The following is a 20761-nucleotide window of genomic DNA, read 5'->3' on the forward strand; positions in this document are numbered from 1 at the left end:
TCACATTTCTCAAGCATTGCATAAGAAGTGACCCTAAGCCACAAGCCTATTGACAGAGCTTCTTGGGCTAGGTTGTAATTTTAAATCTACCCTGAATGGAGGGCAGCACATCGATTCCTCACCCTAGGAGCAGACGGGAGAACAATCTCAGACACAGAGGATTTGTCTGCATTGCAATAAAACACCCACAGTTGGCTCGTGTCAGCTGACTTTGGTTTGGGGGGCTTAGGCTATAAAATTGCAGTGTAGACATCTGGGCTCAGGCTGGAGCCCGGGGCTCTGGCATCCTTGGGCACACTGCAGCTTTATGGCCCCTCAGCCCGAGCCCTGCAAGCCCAAGCGAGGTGACATGAGCCAACCGTGGGCGTTTTATTGCAATGTAGACATACCCTGAGAGTCCCCATTCCTTCCCTGCTCCCGGCTTGGGAGAATAAATTACTTCAATGCTTTTGGTGGAGCAGTTTATTCCTTCCTGTACAACCAACCTGCTACTCTGGCTGGTGAGTAGGAGGGACAAAGCCAGGGTTCCTCCTATTTTTTTGCCTCCTTCCACCCACTTGCTTGCAGGGGGAAATAATAGGAAAGCAACCTCATCTCTCCCCACAACACATACAGAAAGAGCAAGAGTTGAATGCAATCTGAGCGGGGGGGAGCAGAAAACCTTACAAGCCAAGGAACGTCTGTGACAATCCAGCCCCAAGTGAATAAGCAGTCTGCAATTAGCCAATTTAAGAAGAGCATTAAGAGATATAAAATAAACCTAAGGATAAGACTAAAATGAGACTAATGTTGGGAATAAAACCATACGAGGAAATAAAAATATTACAGGCAGTAAGATACATACCATGAGAGAGAGAGAGAGAGAGATCTCCTATGACAAACACAGCTGACAAACAAATACAGATACTGTGACAAATATTTCCATCAAGTTAAATACCGTAAGAAAACTGTCAAATACAGAGAGCATCAAACACAAATGTATTACCAACCTGCAGACATAAAGGGCACGTACCATAGAGAAGGAAAATAAAAAAGTAGGGGAGGAAGAGGAAACAGATATCCCTAATGGAAACCCAAATCTTGGTCAGATTTAGATTAGCAGTAGCAGAAACAAGTTCAGCAGTGACAAAGAGACTTTAGCAGTGGCAGTAAAAAAGTAACAAGAAGAACATAGGTGGGAAAAAGCAGATTGTCTAACAAGGGAGAGGAAAATAACTGCTCAGCCACTGAACCGGCATGAAGCCCACTTGCACGTGGCTGAAAGAGTCAGAAATCATCTTGTGAAATGTTTGTTATAAAATCCCCTTGCAAAAGTTTGCATGGTATTGTGGAGTCTGCTAATCAGTGGTTACATGCTATAAATGATTGAAACCAATTCAGAATCTTGCCTTCCTGGGTTTGATCCTGCATAGTGGCACAGCACTGCAGAGGAAACTTAAATCATAATCCACAGGTATCAGCTCTCACAGGTGTTGACGGAAAGCCTCTGGATAGCTGCCTAAAGAGGAAAAGTGCTGAGCTCTGAAATTGTCCTAACAAACAGTATCATCAAACACTGCTGCAATGTGGTTGGAACTTAAGTGGGCATGACTCAATTCATAATATATCACCTCTAAACAATCCCTCTTCTGCTGCAGGATAATGAGTTGCGTTGAGATATTGCAACAGTAAAAGTTCTACTATACGAATTTCCATTGTAAGTGGTTTTAATTGTGGATACTGGTTGAGTTAATATCAATCAGCTGGAAAACCAGAACTGTTCTTTCGCCTTTAGAACCTAAGAAAAGCCAAAAACTCAGAAAAGCCTTTTTGAAGACTATGAAATTGCCGCCAGCAGATTGAGGGACGTGATCGTTCCTCTCTATTCGACATTGGTGAGGCCTCATCTGGAGTACTGTGTCCAGTTTTGGGCCCCACACTACAAGAAGGATGTGGAAAAATTGGAAAGAGTCCAGCAGAGGGCAACAAAAATGATTAGGGGGCTGGAGCACATGACTTATGAGGAGAGGCTGAGGGAACTGGGATTGTTTAGTCTGCAGAAGAGAAGAATGAGGGGGGATTTGATAGCTGCCTTCAACTAGCTGAAAAGGGGTTCCAAAGAGGATGGATCTAGATTGTTCTCAGTGGTACCAGATGACAGAACAAGGAGTAATGGTCTCAAGCTGCAGTGGGGGAGGTTTAGGTTGGATATTAGGAAAAACTTTTTCATTTGCAGGGTGGCGAAGCACTGGAATGGGTTACCTAGGGAGGTGGTGGAATCTCCTCCCTTAGAGGTTTTTAAGGTCAGGCTTGACAAAGCCCTGGCGGGGATGATTTAGTTGGGGTTTGGTCCTGCTTTGAGCAGGGGGTTGGACTAGATGACCTCCTGAGGTCCCTTCCAACCCTGATATTCTATGAAATACTGGGTGCAATGTAACCGTGGTCATTTGTTTCTCCAAGAAACTATCAATATTGTCAGTTAAATTATTAATTGTGGTTACTTATCACATTCATGTCAATAAATGTTTTCAGCGAGTAGCACCACGGTAGTTGAATGTGAGATTTCAAAAATCTACCTGCAGCATATTTTGTCGGGCATATTCCATCGTTCTGGACAGCAACATCAAACATACCAACATCAAATTTGAGACAGAGAAACAATCCAAATTAGCCAGACTTGGTGCGATGATGTGTTAATGGCTCCTTGTCATAAACAGATAGTTAAGGGTTAAAGTCTGTTTTACCTGTAAAGGGTTAACATGTAGTACCTGGTGACCACCTGACCAGAGGACCAATCAGAGATAAGATTTTTTCAAATCTCTGTGGAGGGAAGCCTTTGTCTGTGTGAGAACTGTTTTTGGATCTAACAGAGGACAGTCATGTCTCCAAGTTCTCCTGGAGTAGTTTCTACTAATTAATAGTGAGTATTAATTAGAAAGCCGAATTAGTCTTATGATTTGATTTCTATATTTGCAATTGTGTGGTTGCTAAAGGAAATGCTTTATTCCTGTCTGCTGATATTGCTTTTACTGAGAAAAGGGGGAGAGGGGATTCTCTCCAGAGATTGATAAGGTTATACCCTATGAGTGTCCAGCTTGGGCTCATAGAGATTCTGTACTTTCTTTTTGTTCTCTTAATAAATTCTTTTCTATTAAGGACTTGTTGGTCTTTCCTTGGGTGGATTCTCAGGGAAAGGGGAGGGGGAGGTATCCCTCTGTAGTTGGATCCCGGTAGCTCTCCTAGGAAAAGGGAGGGGGGGAGGAAGCAGGGGGAATGGTTTGTTTCTCCTGGGTGTGAGAACTCCATGGATTTGGGGCTCTTGGAATCCCCTAGGATTTTGGGGAAGGACTGTGTCTCAATTCACATTTCTTAATTGAGTGGTGGCAGCGAGAAGGAACCCCACCCTAAGGGTTAGGGTGGTGGCAGAATACCTGCGGGTCCCCATCTTTGAACCCACAAGCTCAAAGTGGGGGTGAGATCCCATAGGACATGGTGGCAGAATACATGCGGGTCCCCATCTTTGAACCCACAAGCTCAAAGTGGGGGTGAGATCCCATGACATGGTGGCAGCGGAGTTTCGAACCCATTGTTACAAGGAGTTTTTTTCAGCTGGGCTACGCTGAAGGGAGCTATTCTCTTCTTCTAGAGCAGGAAAGCAACCTGAGAGAAGAGGGAGTTTACAGTTTCAGCCAGGTTGGCTGGAGGAAATTAAGTTTTCCAGCAGGCTTTGTTGGAAGCAGTTTTTCTTCTGTTTGCTTGGACAGGCAGCTGGAGGAAAAGGCAGTTTAAAGCAGTTTTCAGGGTTAGGAGGTTTTTTCTCTGCTGGCTATGCTGAGGAAAAACTCTTCCCTAGGAGGTGTGTGCATTCCTTAGGTGGGGGGAAGTGCCCTCACAGGTTTGCTGGGGAGATAACGATTCTCAAGCCAGAGGTTTTTAACAGTTCAGAGCGAAACATTTTTAGCTCTGGTTGCAAGGAGGTGTGTCCCTCCTTTGTGTGATCAGGATTCCTTGGGTGGGGGGAGGTGCTCCTCGGAGCTCATCCCGTCCAACAGGGAAAACAGGTTTGGGGGTTGGAGAGAGAAACCCTCCAGCCAGGTTTTCTTTCCCTGTGTCTTTTGAAATCCTCTGGAGCCAGGGAATACAAATCCCTGAGAGGATTTACTAGACTTTTCTCGCAGGTACTAAGTAGCACCAGCTTCTTCTTTTTTTTCTTTTTTCTTTGTCTGCTTGAAAACAGCTAGGAAAGAGGTGCAAGTTTTTCTAACAGGCTGTTAGAAGGACCCCCACTGTGAGGTACTTAGCAAGTGCTAGAAACAGGACAAACCAGTTTTGTTTTTTTTGGTCTTCTCAGTATATCAGCAAACAGCAACTACACATTTGCAAATGAAAAGGTTTTGTTTCTTTTCTATTCAGTCTCTCGGGAATAGAAAGGGTTAGGAATTGGGAAGCAAGCAACCCAATTCCCTGACTGCAGAGGGGTGTGGCCAGCACCAAAGAGCAACACCAGCAAGCCACACATAAAATTCACTGACTGCAGAGGGGTGTGGCCAACACCAGAAGGCACTGTTCCCCATCCCAAGAAATTTCCCACCTACATGGCAGGTGAGAACACTGAGGCCTTCTTCAAAAAGGTTAAAAGGACCTGCCATGGGTACAGCATCCCTGAAGACCAGTACAAGGACTGGTCAGGAAAGTGGACTTTTGCTGTCTATGACAATTATTCCATCCCCATGCTATTGGGGGAAGACTTGGCCAACCATGTGCAGCTGGCCAAGAGGGGGGGAGTGGTCACCCGCGGCCAGGCCAAACAAGCAGGCACTCCCATCCCTGTTCCTGAGCCATCCACCAGGACCCTGTCTGTGTTACCAGAGACCCAGACAGAGGTGGTGGAACCGGATCTCATGCCAACAACTACAGCAACCATAGTACATCCAGTCCCAGGACCGGAACTGGAAAAGCAACCAGCGGCAGAACCAGCGCCAGCACTGATGCCAGCGCTTGCAACTCCACCGCCAGGGGGCGCCAACGGGCCTAAACTGGCAGAAGCAGCAGACAACTCTACCCAAGAGGCTCAGCCAGAGCCTGAAATATCACCTTGTGCACCAGCGGAGAGCGGTCCACAGTCAATGGAAACAACCTCATCACCTACATCGCTCCCAGAGGAACTGGTGTCTCCCGCCTCAAGGGAACAGTTCCAGACAGAGCAGGAAGCCGATGACAGCCTTAAGAAAGCTTGGGCGGTGGCACGAAGCAACCCACCGCCTCTCAGCTCTTCTACCCAATTCCAGTTTGTTGTAAAACAAGGACTTTTATATAAGGACATTCTTTCTGGTGAACACCAGGAAGGCCAGCATCCTCAAAGACAGTTGGTAGTTCCAACTAAGTACTGGGACAAGCTCTTAAGCTTGGGCCCTGACATCCCAGTGGGCATTCTGGGGTCAACAAAGCAAAAACAGGTTAAACACATTCCTTCCACTGGGAGGGGATGGGCAAGGACGTTGCCAAGTATGTCCGCTCAAATGCATACAAAGTGTTCTTCAGTGTCAAATATCTTGTTGTTTACATACTTAGTAGTATATGTAATAGTGCATGTGTTTTGTTTATCTGTTTATTTTACAGTTCTAGGAGGAAATCACCACCAGTAGTTCCCACTGTTGGCGATTTGGGGGGCGTGTCATAAACAGATAGTTAAGGGTTAAAGTCTGTTTTACCTGTAAAGGGTTAACATGTAGTACCTGGTGACCACCTGACCAGAGGACCAATCAGAGATAAGATTTTTTCAAATCTCTGTGGAGGGAAGCCTTTGTCTGTGTGAGAACTGTTTTTGGATCTAACAGAGGACAGTCATGTCTCCAAGTTCTCCTGGAGTAGTTTCTACTAATTAATAGTGAGTATTAATTAGAAAGGCGAATTAGTCTTATGATTTGATTTCTATATTTGCAATTGTGTGGTTGCTAAAGGAAATGCTTTATTCCTGTTTGCTGATATTGCTTTTACTGAGAAAAGGGGGAGAGGGGATTCTCTCCAGAGATTGATAAGGTTATACCCTATGAGTGTCCAGCTTGGGCTCATAGAGATTCTGTACTTTCTTTTTGTTCTCTTAATAAATTCTTTTCTATTAAGGACTTGTTGGTCTTTCCTTGGGTGGATTCTCAGGAAAAGGGGATGGGGAGGTATCCCTCTGTAGTTGGATCCCGGTAGCTCTCCTAGGAAAAGGGAGGGGGTGGGAGGAAGCAGGGGGAATGGTTTGTTTCTCCTGGGTGTGAGAACTCCATGGATTTGGGGCTCTTGGAATCCCCTAGGATTTTGGGGAAGGACTGTGTCTCAATTCACATTTCTTAATTGAGTGGTGGCAGCGAGAAGGAACCCCACCCTAAGGGTTAGGGTGGTGGCAGAATACCTGCGGGTCCCCATCTTTGAACCCACAAGCTCAAAGTGGGGGTGAGATCCCATAGGACATGGTGGCAGAATACATGCGGGTCCCCATCTTTGAACCCACAAGCTCAAAGTGGGGGTGAGATCCCATGACACTCCTCTATGAATATAACATGTTAGGGACAAACCAGCACAGATTCTGTAAAGGAAAATGGGGCCATCTCTAATCTATTAGAATTCTTTGAGAGCTTAAATATGGTGCATCACATGCAACAAAGCTGTGGTATAGTTATTGCTCCTTCAAACCACAACTTGTGGTTACTTCTGCGCCCTATTACCCTGACCCAGCTGACACCATGCACCACTGAAAGCTTTTATCATCATACAACCCTATCTGAGCCAACAGAATACCACTGATATCACAAAGAGCACTTTATGTAATAGTAGGGCATGTGAAATTCAAAATCTGGCATGCTTTCTCTCTCACTACTATCCTGTATATAAGTTAACCTTGTAGAGCATATTCATAACATGGTACATCTCCAGCATTTTTGGACACCATATGATGTCACTAACTAAGCATGTGTAATTAGTAAAATTCCAGAAGAGCTAACAGTGCAAAAGGTGAACATAAAATATTAATAAATAACAATAATGATAATAATACCATCACTTAACTCTTTCATTCCATCTCCCAAGCCCACCGTGTGCTCCTTTGCTGCTGTGTTAGATATTGATGTGAATTCTGACAGGCAGTGAAGATTGGTATGTGTTGACAGCTGAAAATGAAAATTAATGTGGAAGGATTTCCTGTTTAAACATATGTTTTGTAACAAAGTTAAACAGCATTTCATTCCACTCAGCTGTGGCTTACAGTAATGCTTATAAAAATATTGGTTCATACACATTTTCAGTATTTTGCATACTGGGCAATTTATATTTTCCTTACTAAGAGCTAACTGCAAATGATCAATGTGTAAATTATGTACCGTACTTGTGTAAACTTCAGTTTTAAGAAGAACTCTCAGATTCCCAAATTTGCTAAGGGTGCGTCTGTGTGCTAGGAAGAAAAACAGGGGCCAAAAAAAAAAAAAAAGAGGAAAATGGTGGGTCCAAATTTCAGGGGGGGTCCAACAAGCAGAGCCAGTGTTAGACTTAGTGGGGCCCAGAGCAGGAAGCCGAAGCCTCACCGCATGGGGCTGAAGCCTGGGGCCCTGAGTCCTGCCACTCCGGGCTGAAGCCAAAGCCTGAGCAACTTAGCTTCGCAGGGGCCCTTGTGGCATGCAGCCTCAGGCAACTGCATTGCTTGCTAACACCGGACCTGGCTTTTATATGCAGAAAAACAGTTGCTGTGGCACAGGTGGGCCATGGGGTTTTTATAGAATGTTGGGGGGGAGGCGGAGCTCAGAAAGAAAAAGGTTGAGAACCCCCAATCTAACACACCCTTCTGGTCTTAAAAATGTATAAATCCTTAATATATTTCTCAAAAGCTGGTGAACTATTACTATTCCTTTTAAAATGTCTAGGCATACATATCATTTGGAATTAGAGAGTTATGATGTTTCATTTACTTAAAACTATAGATCCCCAATCATTTGAAATCACATTTGAGGGTGGAGGGAGGAGTTGGGAGCAGGTTCCATCTCATATGCCCAGTCAATTAAATTCTAAGCACAATGTATTAACTTCATTAAAACGAAACACTTTAAATTAGAGTATTTAAAAAGTTAAACAGTCTTTCTGAAATTGATCCAAGGGAAACTGCACTATGCCCTCTCCCTGTCTGTCTCAACCATGAGAATCTGCTGTGATTGACTGAATGCACCCAGGAGTCAATCAGTCATTTGACCTAGTGCTCAGGGATAGGTTACAGAGAAGAGAAGGCTGCAGCATATTGTGTTTCACACAGAGGTGTTTCACTTTCACACACAGATATCTTATTGATGTGATGATGGGTCGTGATAGGCTCCTAAGCTAAACATTGATCTTCAGAAAAAGATAAGCGTGTTTCAAAGACGGACTGAAGTGCACATTTTATTGAAGAAAACAACAGTATATAAATGAGATCTGCATCCCTTTATCTTTCATTTGGTAAGAATACCTGTATTTGACCTGGAATTGACTTTGGAATTTGCAAGTTAAAAGTAAGTCTCTGTTACAGTGAAAAACAAGCAGCAAGGCCACATTTACTAAACCAGTCATCTCCTTTGCTACTAGCGCTGTACAGTAACATACTGATGTACTTATAACACTTTAGGGTTATTAATATTTCAGCTGCACAAAGAGAAATTACTCTACCTGGTGTCTGAATTGAAGTTACCTATTAGAGGGTCATTTTTATTAACAAACCGTCAATGAAGGGAATTGATAACAAGGTGAATTAGAGATGTGCTGAATGATTTTCTAGTGAGTCTTTGCAGCATTAACTACTGACTTCTTTCCAAGATTGTCCAGGGCAAACTGCACATTTAAATTTAATCTGTAATAAACTGCAGCTATCCACAAGCACAAAAACCCCATGAATATGACATGGCAGGTAATGGGAATCTTTCACCTACAATCAAAATTACACTCAGCTTTTCTTTTCTCATAGCTAAAGTTGCTTTCTGTGATCAGCAGTTGCCATGCGCGACTAAACATGAATTTTTATATCGCACAAAAGCAAAATACATTGCCTCTAAATATCTGATTTTAATGGCAATGTGCTATAAAGCTCAAACACTGAGAATATTTTAAAATTCAACCTTGAGATTCATTTCAAACATACCCAATGGCCAACTGGACGCTTGTAAGACATTTCCACTTTACCTTTAGGATTTACATTTTTAAATCCATTGTTATCGGCACTCCCACATTTGTAGAGCAGTCATCTCCCATGAAGAGTGGCAGTCAATGGAAGAAACAGGACACCACAGCAGTAAGCTACCTCACAGGAGCCTTGTTAATGCAAACTGTGTTTCCAGGAGAATAAAACAGCTTAAAGGATTTTCTCCCTTTGCCTATGTGACCATAATTCCGTAAAAAGGCTATTTCTCACATATTTATATCAGAGTCTCTCTTCCACTTGGGGCTTGTCACTTGAGGAACTGCTTCAGTTTAATTAAACTCCTCTCTTTTTTTGCAGGGGGAGGGTAATGGAGTAGCTCCAAATCACATTCCTCCTTTTCTCTATTTTATGTTAGGAGATGCTCTCAAAACACAGAGATAGCAGTTAGATGATGTCACAGAGGAGCTCAGTAAATCCTCATCCAAAGCATAGAAGGAGGTGGGGAAGAAGGAAGTTGTTCTTAGTGGGGAGAGACAAAAACCAATTTGCCCTTAGGTTTGAGAGACAACTGGGGGGGGGGCAAATAGAGATCAGAATTAGGCTCTCTCTTATTATGAATCCACAGCCAGCATTTGGATTTTAATGTATAGCCCCAGACCAAGTGTCATCAATTCAACTCTTACAGTACTGTCCTTCCCCATAAGGGTATTTTTCCTAAATGGGTTTTCCAGATTTTGAAAATGACTATATAGTATTTTCAACAGAGTATCCTGTACCCAGAACAGAAACTAGCTCCAGAAGCTTTCTCATGGAGCTCATTGTGAAACGATTTTTTTCCAACCGGGCACCTGAGTCTGATGAGCTATGTACAAAGCTTTCTGAAAGACCCAGGAGAATTCTATTGTTTTGAGGCTTAATTTTCAATTTGCATCTTTAAAAAGGTATGATTTCATGCAAATTCACTGGCCTACTCATTTATATTTATCAGTAAGAGACCACATTTTAGTTCCTTTGAAAAGAAACACAGTAACAAATCTGATGTTCAAAATTATTCTAAGAGCACTACTCCAGTTTTACTGCCATCTATTTGGATAAAGATGTGACTAATTTATTCTACCCATAACTAAGGGCTTGATTTTGTAGCCACTCTATGTGCGATAATCTCACTGAGTTCCACATGTGAAGCTACTAAATACAGGATGAGATGATGTAACCTGGCACAGCTCTATTGAAATCAATGGAGCTCAGCTGATTTACATCAATGGAAAATCTGACTCCTCATTCTGTAATGGAAAATATTTGCACCCTAAAATATTTTGTCCCATGCCAGCCAAGTCTCTCTTTAACAGTGACAAGCTGAAAACTAACTGCAATTGGAATAAGTTTAAATTAATCGCAACTAAAAGTTGTGCCTTGCAGCTTACAAGATCTTGAAAATGTTCAAGCCTGATCCCTTCAGATGAAGGCTCTCTACTAATTTTCTCTAATGAACTACTTTAGAACTCTAAATGCAATGTTAACTAGTGATGAAGCCTTCCGGATTCACAATGGTTTTGAAAGAGAGCAATCAAATAGCTAGTTATTTTGAATCCATATCCCTTTTTAAACTGTTTTCCATGTAGTCCATCTGGCAGAGAGCCTTTAAGGCAACCAAGAAGATGTAATGCCAATCATAAAGAGCTTTCATTACACTAACACTTTCAAAAGACCTGCACTGTTGACTATCACGAGTCCCATTAAGAAAATGCAAGTTGCTCCACTATCTTAAAACGTATTAGTTCCATGGGCATTGTGCACATAAATGAAACTGAACAGATACAGCAAGTGCAATGAAGGGAGAACTTCAGAGCTATCCACCCCTGCTGTTCTCATCACACATCTTTAGATAAATTCAGGGTCCTGCTAATGGGAGCCCAGTCCCATCTTGGCTATTTGTTTCTTTTCTCACTAAAACTGTTGGATTGAAACAAAACAGGAGGGGGAGTGGGGGAAAGAACCCTCATAGTTCACTCAGCAGGAATGAGAAGTTTGTCTTAGTTTCACCCATGATTACCAGATGGCAAAACTAATTCTTCAAGGAAGATAAATTTTAAGGCTGAAGTATTTTCAATATACACATATGACAAAAGAGTATATAGAACGGTAAAGTAATAGTTTAACTCCAGGGTGATTTTCCCAGCACAAAATAATTTGGGAATTTATTTGATCCACTGTATATAAAGACAGAGGAAGATAGACAAAAAATGTTACTCTATAAAAAGTATAGATATTAATTTCATTCACAGTTGATTATGCGTGCCACAGTTCAGGGCAACTGCACCTGTATTCCCCCTCTATGATCCAGCAAGGGTGCTCGCTCTTAGCGTATGGCTCCCAGCCATTGTGTCTCTTGAGTGGAGACACACGTCTCTCTCTCTTTTCTGACCAAGGTATTCCCAGGCCACACAGTCCCCTCTCTATACTGTGATAACCCCAGCAACAGACAGGCTGCCTAAGCAGACTTCTCTTGCCTTCTCATCAGAGACAGTGTAAAGACCATAGTTAATCTATCTCACAGCTCTTTCTGAGCAAGCACATATTATTCTTAAGGTAACAGCGATAGAGAGAAAACATACTACAACAATAAATAAATCTACATGCATGCTAATTAATTTGCCAGGGATCACCCCAACTCCAACATGGGCTCTGGCAGGTGAGCACTCCTTCACACCCCAATATGGTTTTCCTGTTTCAATTTCATAACATCCTTTGCTCAGAACAAGAACACTCATGACTCTGAGTCACTCACTTATTCAGTTTGGGTCCTTGATGAGACCATGAATAGGCAATGAGTCAGACAATGGGTGTCTGCTCAAAGCACAGCTTCCGAAGGACCCCTCTGCCAGAATGGGTAATTTGCATTCCCCTCACCTGAAGTATTTCCAAGGAAATCCATTTCAGACGTCTTGTCCCCAGAAGTCCACTGCAGTGCCTAATACTTCCCAGAGATTGCATTAATCCTGTCCTTTCTCCTAAAGAAGTTCTATGCAATCCCACAACAGTAAATAAACAACTGCATTTTTAAAACAATGGATTCCTAAAATACTTCAACTTAATTCAGTGAGGTTTACCTTAATTCCATAAGGTTTGTCCCAGGATATTGTCATATCCATCATAATGACAGAAACACAATTTCCCAGAGTTTACGGCCAAAAGAGACCATTTTATCATCTGGGTCTGACTTCCTGTATATCACAGGTCATTAAGTTTCACCCAGATATCCCTATATTGAACCCAATAATTTGAGTTAAGGATTTCGTTACTCAGGAGATAAAACTGTTGTGTTGCCATAGGCAGAACAGACAAGACCGAGGTGGCACTAATGCCCAAGGCCCCTGCCTTGGTGAGGAATTGATTAAGTGAGAGATGCCCAGATGATCCTAGCAGGAGATGCATACTCCATGCTGAAGAGGAAGGTGATGCCCCTGCCCTCCCCGCCCAAGGTCCCTGAATCAATGTTACCCCATACAAGATATTTGCATCAAAGCTCAAATCCATTCTAATGGAGCATTAGGGTAAAATCCTGGCCCTACTGAAGTCAATGGGGGTTTGGCCACCAACGTCCCTCTGGCCAGGATTTGAGGTTCAATATACCTGTGCTCGTGAAACATTAGATCTGGGGTTGTTCCTAAAATTGGGAAACCAGTGACTCTCTCTCCTTGCAGCTAGCCTTTTTCCATCCACAGACCACTGTCCACTCCTTTCCAACACATCTGAGGACAATCCCTCTCCAAAGACATCTCAAAAAAAAAAAAAAAGAGGCCCTGGGGCTTGTTACAAACTCAGCTATCCAATGAAAGCTAAAAGGACTAGTTTGTCTCCAGGCCCTGAAAATACAACTGCAGGGTTTGGTTCAGAAAACCATTTAAAGAACTGAATTCCAGAGAATTCCGTTAGCCGTATTGAATATCAGTATTGTCAACTCTCTTGTAGTGAGTGTCACAACAGCTCATGAACGTGACAGATTGCATGAGAATCTTATCTTTCTTTCTTTCATTCTTTTTTTTTAAAGTACATTTCTAGGCCTTCTGAATTATGAAGGAAGGCTTTAGAACAGTGTTTCCCAAACCTGGGATGATGCTTGTGTAGGGAAAGCCCCTGTCCGGCCAGGCTGGTTTGTTTACCTGCTGCGTCTGCAGGTCCGGCCGATCGCGGTTCTCACTGGCCGCGGATCGCTGCTCCAGGCCAATGGGAGCTGCTGGAAGTTGCACAGGCTGAGGGAGGAACTGTCCGCCATTTCCTGCAGCTCCCATTGGCCTGGAGCAGCTTTCCCTACACAAGTGGCGTTCCAAGTTTGGGAAACACTGCTTTAGAACATGAAGTGACCACACCCTGAAGACTTGGAAACCAGGAAACAAATAAGAATCACTCCAAATTTATTATTAAAATAATCTTTAAATGAATCTCATGATTTTTGAAATCTTGAGGTTGGCCATACTGGAATATATATTACAGGTGTGTGTTATATGTCATGTCAGAATTAAGGTTCTGGTCAAAAACAAAATAAAGCAAAATAGAACAAAGATCGGTAAGATGAAATAAAACTTCTACTACTTCTCAAAATTTATTTTAAAAACTATTTTATCAACTCTCCCAGTCTATGCTGCAGCTGTGAGGCCTGCCAAATTGAGACTTTCAAGCAGATCTCAAACATAATGACATTAAAGTAGGTGAGAACTGAATTAACAGAATTGAAGCGATCAGCAAAACCTAGCACTTAAGTCTGCCCCATCTGCTTTTACTTATTTAGGAAACAGCAGGTTTCACATATTTTAGATGAAACGAATGAGAAAACATTACAGCAACATAAGTATATATTTTCTGTTGAAGGAAGTTAACAGATTTTAAAACAGATTTCTAATACATGTAGGAAGGGTTCCCTGCTTTTTCTTTTTCTTTGTTTTTTTTAATTGGCTCGGTGAAGTACAAAGAAAATGGTTTTATTTTTCACAGGTTTACTTCTATAACAGACATTTGCTTAACAGTTTTGCAGTGGGAATGGTGCTGCCAAATCCTGATACTTCTTTCTACATAATATTGCTGAAATGTATCCCTTCTTCTAAAAGTTTGGTCCTGATCTTGCAAAGAGCTACACGTGTGTTTAACTTTACACACAAGTTACTACACTGAGTAATTCCATAAGAGCCTCACCACTTCCCCTGACCTGCTCCCACCTTAACTACTGCAGCCACTCTTGCATCTCTGATACTCAATTTGTACCAATTCACCTAACATGCTGCTCCTAGAGTCAACTCTGCCCATTGCTCTGATCACATCAGATCTGCTGCAACAAATTCTACCCCCAACTTCACCCTCCAGATTCCCCACAGCTCTGCCCTGCCTACATCTTTTCTCTGGTTTTCTGTCATTTTCCTGCTTGTCTCCTCCACCCTGTGAACTTGAGACTCTTTGTTTCCTAGATTTTCCCCAGAAGTGATTTGGTGCCTCTTTTTCCATGCTGTCTGCTACAGCTGGGTGCCAGGAAAACGTACTCCCCTCCTTCAAACCCCTTTTCTTTTGATTAGCCTTCCAATGATAACCTCTCCACCAATATGCCCTTTCGGCTGATTTTGCTCTGTCTATCATATTGCTGCCCTTTTGGCCTGGGCAGTCAGCCAATATTCAGAGCCTTGTTTCCATTAGGATGAGATATCGATGATGATGTGAGTCAGGAATATTTTTGGTGTAATCTTGTTGGTTTCCAGAAAATGTACACGAAGTCCTGTTCCCCGAACACATAAGAAACAAACAAAAAGGCACTTTCCTTACTCAGAAATCCCAAAGGTTGCCACTCCATCGAGTTACGTGCCCAAGAAGTTTTGTCTCTCTGTTTCCTATCAGGGTCATGTTCACAACTACTTCTGCTGGCTTTCAGCTTCTAACACACAAGCATGCAAACCAACATCCAAGCCCCTGCATTTCCAACCAGGTAAACTCCTCCATCTTGACCTGCCATGCAAACCAGTGCCCGAGGCAAGGGTTGCCATTGTTCGCAGCCCTTTCACTACATAAAAAGGACTTAATTGCTTCTTCCACAGAACCTGAAAGAGAATGTTTGGCACCCATTGTATTAAATGAGATCTGCGAGTATCTTCCAATCAAAGATCCTCTTGCCAGTGGCATAGTTAGAATTGGAAATTTGGGTAGGCCCCAACTTTCGGGTGGACGGGCAATGACAGACTGTGCTCGCTCAGCTTCTCCCCTGACGCCACCCTCTCCTCCTAGCCCTGGTGCCTCCAGACACAGGGCTTCACCTGCTGAGCTGAGCACATGCACGGGGCGGCTCAGAAAATGGCAGGGCAGAGCTGCTGGAGCGTAGCTTTCTGAAGGGCAGGCGCATAGCTCCGTCCTGGGTTTCAGGTGCCCGGGTGACACTCTGGGCTGCTGTGGCAGCACTACACCCCTGCTCAGATTTGAGCCTGGATGCTAAATGGGTGGGCCGCCCACCCATGGCTATGCCCCTGCCTCTTGATGGCAGCCATTAGCCCCTTTCAGCATAACATATTGACAGAAGACAGGGGACACAAGAACAAGAAGATCCAAGAAGAAAACCTCACAGTCCTTCACTACCATAATCCACGTCCTCTCCACATGCTGCCTCTCTCCTTTGCTCCGCTCTAACATGGGTCCAAACTCTACTGGCTTTACTCACCAACGTAGTTCCACTGAAGTTCCAGTGAGCAAGATGAAGGGATTTGCTACTTCTTATTTTTACTGTGGTGGGGCCTAGGAGCCCCAGTCAGGGACCAGGGCTAAGTGCTGTACAAACAGAACAAGAGAGACGATTCCCACCCATCGGAGCTTTCTAAGATGACTTCCATGCAGGGTTTTGTTGACTTTAATGGGTGTTTCCGTGGGTGCAGGGATCCATGTACTTGGAGCTCATTGCAAGACTGGGGCCTTAAAGCCCAGTCCTGTGAAAATTGTCTGTGTGCATTCCTTTGGCAGGACTGTCCATACATGTAATGTTAAACACTATACAGTTTTTGCAGGACAGGGAAGTTTGATTATAAACTCTACTGAGTAATGCCTCTTTGTTGACCTGTGAAAGAGCACTCACACCTAGTGATTCCAAGAAACCAGGTGAAGACAAAGCAACATTTTCCCCCAATCCATCCCACACCTGACAGCATTGCCATTTCTTTCTGTCAAGAATAATCTTTTTTTTTTTTTTTGCAACCCTCATAATTACAATCAAGTCTCAAAGAATGAACTCAAAACCAGGTGGTATGCACTGTTTTAATGTCACTGGTCATTTCCGAAATGTTAAAAAGTGTGAAATGTATCTGATGCTTTGATGCAAAAGCAAACCACCACTGTAGCAGAGTGATGGGTGTGAAAATTAAACAAATTAACCCAACCTTCAAAAGAGACAGTGTTGTTAAGGAATTTCAACAGCTGTCAGCATTGTTTTTTTAGATATTAAAATAAAAAGTGACTCAAAGGGAAAAAAAATGTCTTATTGTTAGTACCATGTAGAAAATGGAAGAATGAACAAGACGACAAATCAGAGGACAAAAATAAAGCTAGTGAGCTTATAAATAATGTGCTTCTGATTTTTGAACCTGTAGATTTCTGAGGTCCTGGTATACATCACAACTCTGCAGGCATTCTGGTCAATAATAATGAAATCACCATGTCCCTATTACTTCAGTTTAACCGTGGTTATAAGTCACTTAATTGCATCAATAAAATTTAATTAATTAAAAATAACATGGAGATATTTACATTAACTGAAGACTACACACAATAATTTCCAGATTTCACTGATTTTTATTAAGAATCCTTCCTAACATATTTAATTATTGCTAAAACTATCAAGAGGTATTGTACAATAAACATTATTTTCTGGTTAAACAAAATGTATAACTCCCTAATAGTAAATTTTTTCATTATGTTTTAGATCTACAAAAGTTTGTTTTAATTTACAATTTACCTATACAAATACACTGCGTGCAAAACATCTAATATGAAAATTAATTTTGAGGTAGGAAAATTTATAAATGCATTTAAATTAGATCTGAATAAGCTGCATTTCTGTATGATACTATACCTGAAGCACAAATATGTGACCCTGGAAAATTGAAATGATGCAATCTGACTCTACAGTTTTGTGCTCTGAATTTTAAACTAGATCTTTCACTATATATATGTAGAGGATTCTACAACTGCTATTTCTAGATCTTTGACAAAATACTCTGAATCCTGAGTTGGAAGGTTTGCAACTGGGTGCCACTGGCTAAAGAAATCTGATGTAAATAGCTTGGCCAATTTATTAGAGCTGGTCAAAACATACAATTTCCATCCCATGGAAATTTACAATATTTTGATATTTGGATTCCTCTTAAATTGGGATGGAAAACTGAAATGTTGGAATTTTACATGAAATGAAATATTCCAAAAATATTTTGTTTCAACCTAATTTTAATATTTTGTTTTGATAGGGTCAAAACATATAGCTTCCACTTTACCATTTTGGCTTTGTTGTATTACATTTCATAATATAATGTAACAGAAAACTTAAAAAGATCAAGTCAAAGCAAAAAATTTAGACCTTACCGAACTAAAACATTTTGACCTCATGTACAGTCAACTTTATCAAAAGGTCAAAGTAAATGTTTCAATAATTTGCTGTGAAAATTTTGACAAAATACATATGCTTCCGCATAACATTTTTATTTAATCAAATTAGCATTTTCCAGCAGAAAAAACTGTTCTGATGGAACATTTTCAACCAGCTTTACAATATAGCTATATCTATCCAACCATCCTGCATGTGGATGGATCGATGCCCTTTTTTGAAAATGTCTCTTTAATTCACTCCCACAATCTTCTAGCAAAATCAAATGGCTAATTCAAGAAAACCCCAAATGTATTGGCAAAACCTCAATGTCAATGTAATGTGAAGCTTTCTGGTGAGTCCTATTTTTATTTCAAAGAACCAAGAATAAAAAAAATATTTGAATTGTAGAAAACACAGTAACATTAAAGACTCCCTTTGAACAATAAATCAAACAACTTCTTGGGGAGAACAACACTGTATTGTCTAAAGCCCCAAAACTTCACAGGGAATCATTCTGGTGAACACACAAACCATGTGGGTCATCACTGAAGTACTTCCAGTGTGGTTTAGGTGTAGGACTGAGGCCTGGCTGATTGGAAACATGTCTAGTGTCTACCCTATGCTACAGTCACCATGCTTGCAAAATGTCACAACCCCCTCTGTCTAAAACGGCCCCCACCCCAAGCATCTGCTCTGCACTTCCATTGGCCAGTTCCCGACCAATGGCTGCTGGGAGCGGGGGGCGGTGCCTGCAGGCGAGAGCCACGCGGAGCTGCTTGCACACCTCCACCTAGGAGCTGGACCTGCTGCTGGACACTTCCGGGGTGCAGCATGGTCCACGGTGCCAGGACAGGCAGGAAGCCTGCCTTAGGCCCTCCCCCTCTCCCCACGCTGCACTGCTGACCAGGAGCCGCCCGAGGTAAGCCGGCGTCCCAATCCCCTGCCTGAGCCCCTCCCAAACCCGGAGCCCCTTCCTGCAACCCAAACCCCTCATCCCTGGCCCCACCCAGAGCCTGTACCCCAAGCCCAGAGCCCCCTCCCACACCACAAACCCCTCATCCTCAGCTTCGTTGGGTCACGGGCATCAACAATTTTCTTCAACTCGGGCGCCAGAAAAAAAAGTTTGAAAACCGCTGCCCTAGACTACAGGGCGTCACCATTCATTCACACACACAGCTAGTACATTACACACTCCTCCATAGTTAACCAGCATCCATCCTAAGCAGCAGCTAAAGAGCTATGTCTCTCAAACACATACAAAGCCAGTAGTGCACTGTTGTCCAGTTTTGTTCTGCCATTTTCTGCATAATCAGTAAGTTTCAACATATATTCATCCTCCCCTTGAAATACCTTGCTAAAGGCTAAAACTCATATTTATTTGTACAGACAGATACATTTCCCCACAACTGATAAACATATTAGAGGTTCAGAAATGCATTAGTACCAAGGAAAGGGCAATTGGTTGATAAAAGAATTATGTACAGCATCAAATTTAATTGCTAAATACATTTTACTCTTTGCGAAAGGCATTAAATGGATATAATGGCAATTGATGAACTGGACAATTATTTTTTTCTCTCCTGTACAATGGGCAAAGTTCAAATTTCTAAAGCAAACTTTAATCATTTTTCTGGGGGGAGGAAATGGCTGTAAATCAAGTTCCATGTGACTTCCTAGATGAAATGGATCATTATGTCGAGTGAAACGAGACTAAGTTCATATACCAATCCTCTCTATTAGATACACTAAATTCTCATCAAACAGAATTTAAAATTATAATGTTTCTAAGCCAGCACTCTGGCAAACCTCACAGCCTCATGTACAGTTCATCTGAAGCAAATCTATTAGCTTAAAGGAATGCTGAAAAATTACATGTAAAGTAATATAAACTCCCTCATCCCCCACCACCTTCATTTTTTTTTAAGCTGAAGGCAGGTCTAATGGATAAATGTATTAATTTATTTGGAATGTCAGAAGCAGAAGCAATTACGGTGAATTAAACAGTCATAGTACTTAAGAAAGGAGAAAGTGCTTTTTTTTTTTTCACATCAACCATTCCTGGGTTTCTGTAACCTTCACTCATGCCTCTCAGACCCCATCCACATCTGAAGTGGGAAGTTCCAAGCAGTTTCTCTGCATGGTAGAGCACTGAGTGGGATTTTCAGGAGCATTCATTTTTGGCTTAATTGCTCAGACTGAATAATGGCCAAATGTCCATTGATTGCAACAGGAACAGCCTTCAGAATCCCCTTGAGCAACAAATCAAACAGCTTCTTGGGTGGAAATTACATTGTATTGTCTAAGGCTCCAAACCTGTATGCAGAATTGCAACAGTGGACTGCACACAAACACGTGGGTCACCACTGAAGTAGTTTCCATGTAATTCTGCATTTAAAACATGAAAATGTGTGCGCTTTGTCATCGTTCCAAAGTAAAAACGATCACTTACTAAAATGGCAAATAAAGCGAGATTTGACGGGATGTGTGGAATTGCACAAACATAAGAAGTGCAACCTGTCATCTTACATTCCACACACAGTAGCTACAGGAGTGACAAAGAAAGATGGGGAAATTGCTCCCATGCTAACAAAATGCATAACATTATGTGTCATGGATATTACAGAAAGGAAAAATACGTTTGTACCCATTCTGCCCAACATCTCAGTCAATCGCGAGCATTGGTAAAAATGAAAAATGACATCATAAAAAGCTTCAGCCACATTCACAAGCACATGACAGTAAATAACATGATGGACAACTAGAAATAGCCTTGAAAATACAGGTCAATGAACCCTATACGCAGAAAGTTCATAGGAACATGCAACTGGATGTCACAGAGTGAGAAGCTCTTCTATCCAATGCGGCCAGCTACAAGATTGACCAATGCGAGCCACTCACAAGGGGCATGTAGCGCTGGCCAATGGCATCTCACTCTTCTACAAGGCTAAACACTATTGGCTGGTGCCAAATTGAAGGGGCAAACCGTTCTTGTAAGCCCCCTCAACTGTCAGCCAACTGAATTCCACAGACCCTTATAA

General features: G+C 42.2%; 1 protein-coding gene across 2 annotated transcripts in view; it reads right to left on the reverse strand.

Moving 5' to 3' along the window:
• Positions 1-20761, reverse strand: part of CDH4 (cadherin 4) — a 627456-nt gene that overhangs the window by 492594 nt on the left and 114101 nt on the right. The gene's annotated exons all lie outside the window — the stretch shown is intronic.

Source organism: Mauremys mutica, chromosome 13 (assembly GCF_020497125.1).
Source record: "Mauremys mutica isolate MM-2020 ecotype Southern chromosome 13, ASM2049712v1, whole genome shotgun sequence".
NCBI lineage: Eukaryota > Metazoa > Chordata > Testudines > Geoemydidae > Mauremys > Mauremys mutica.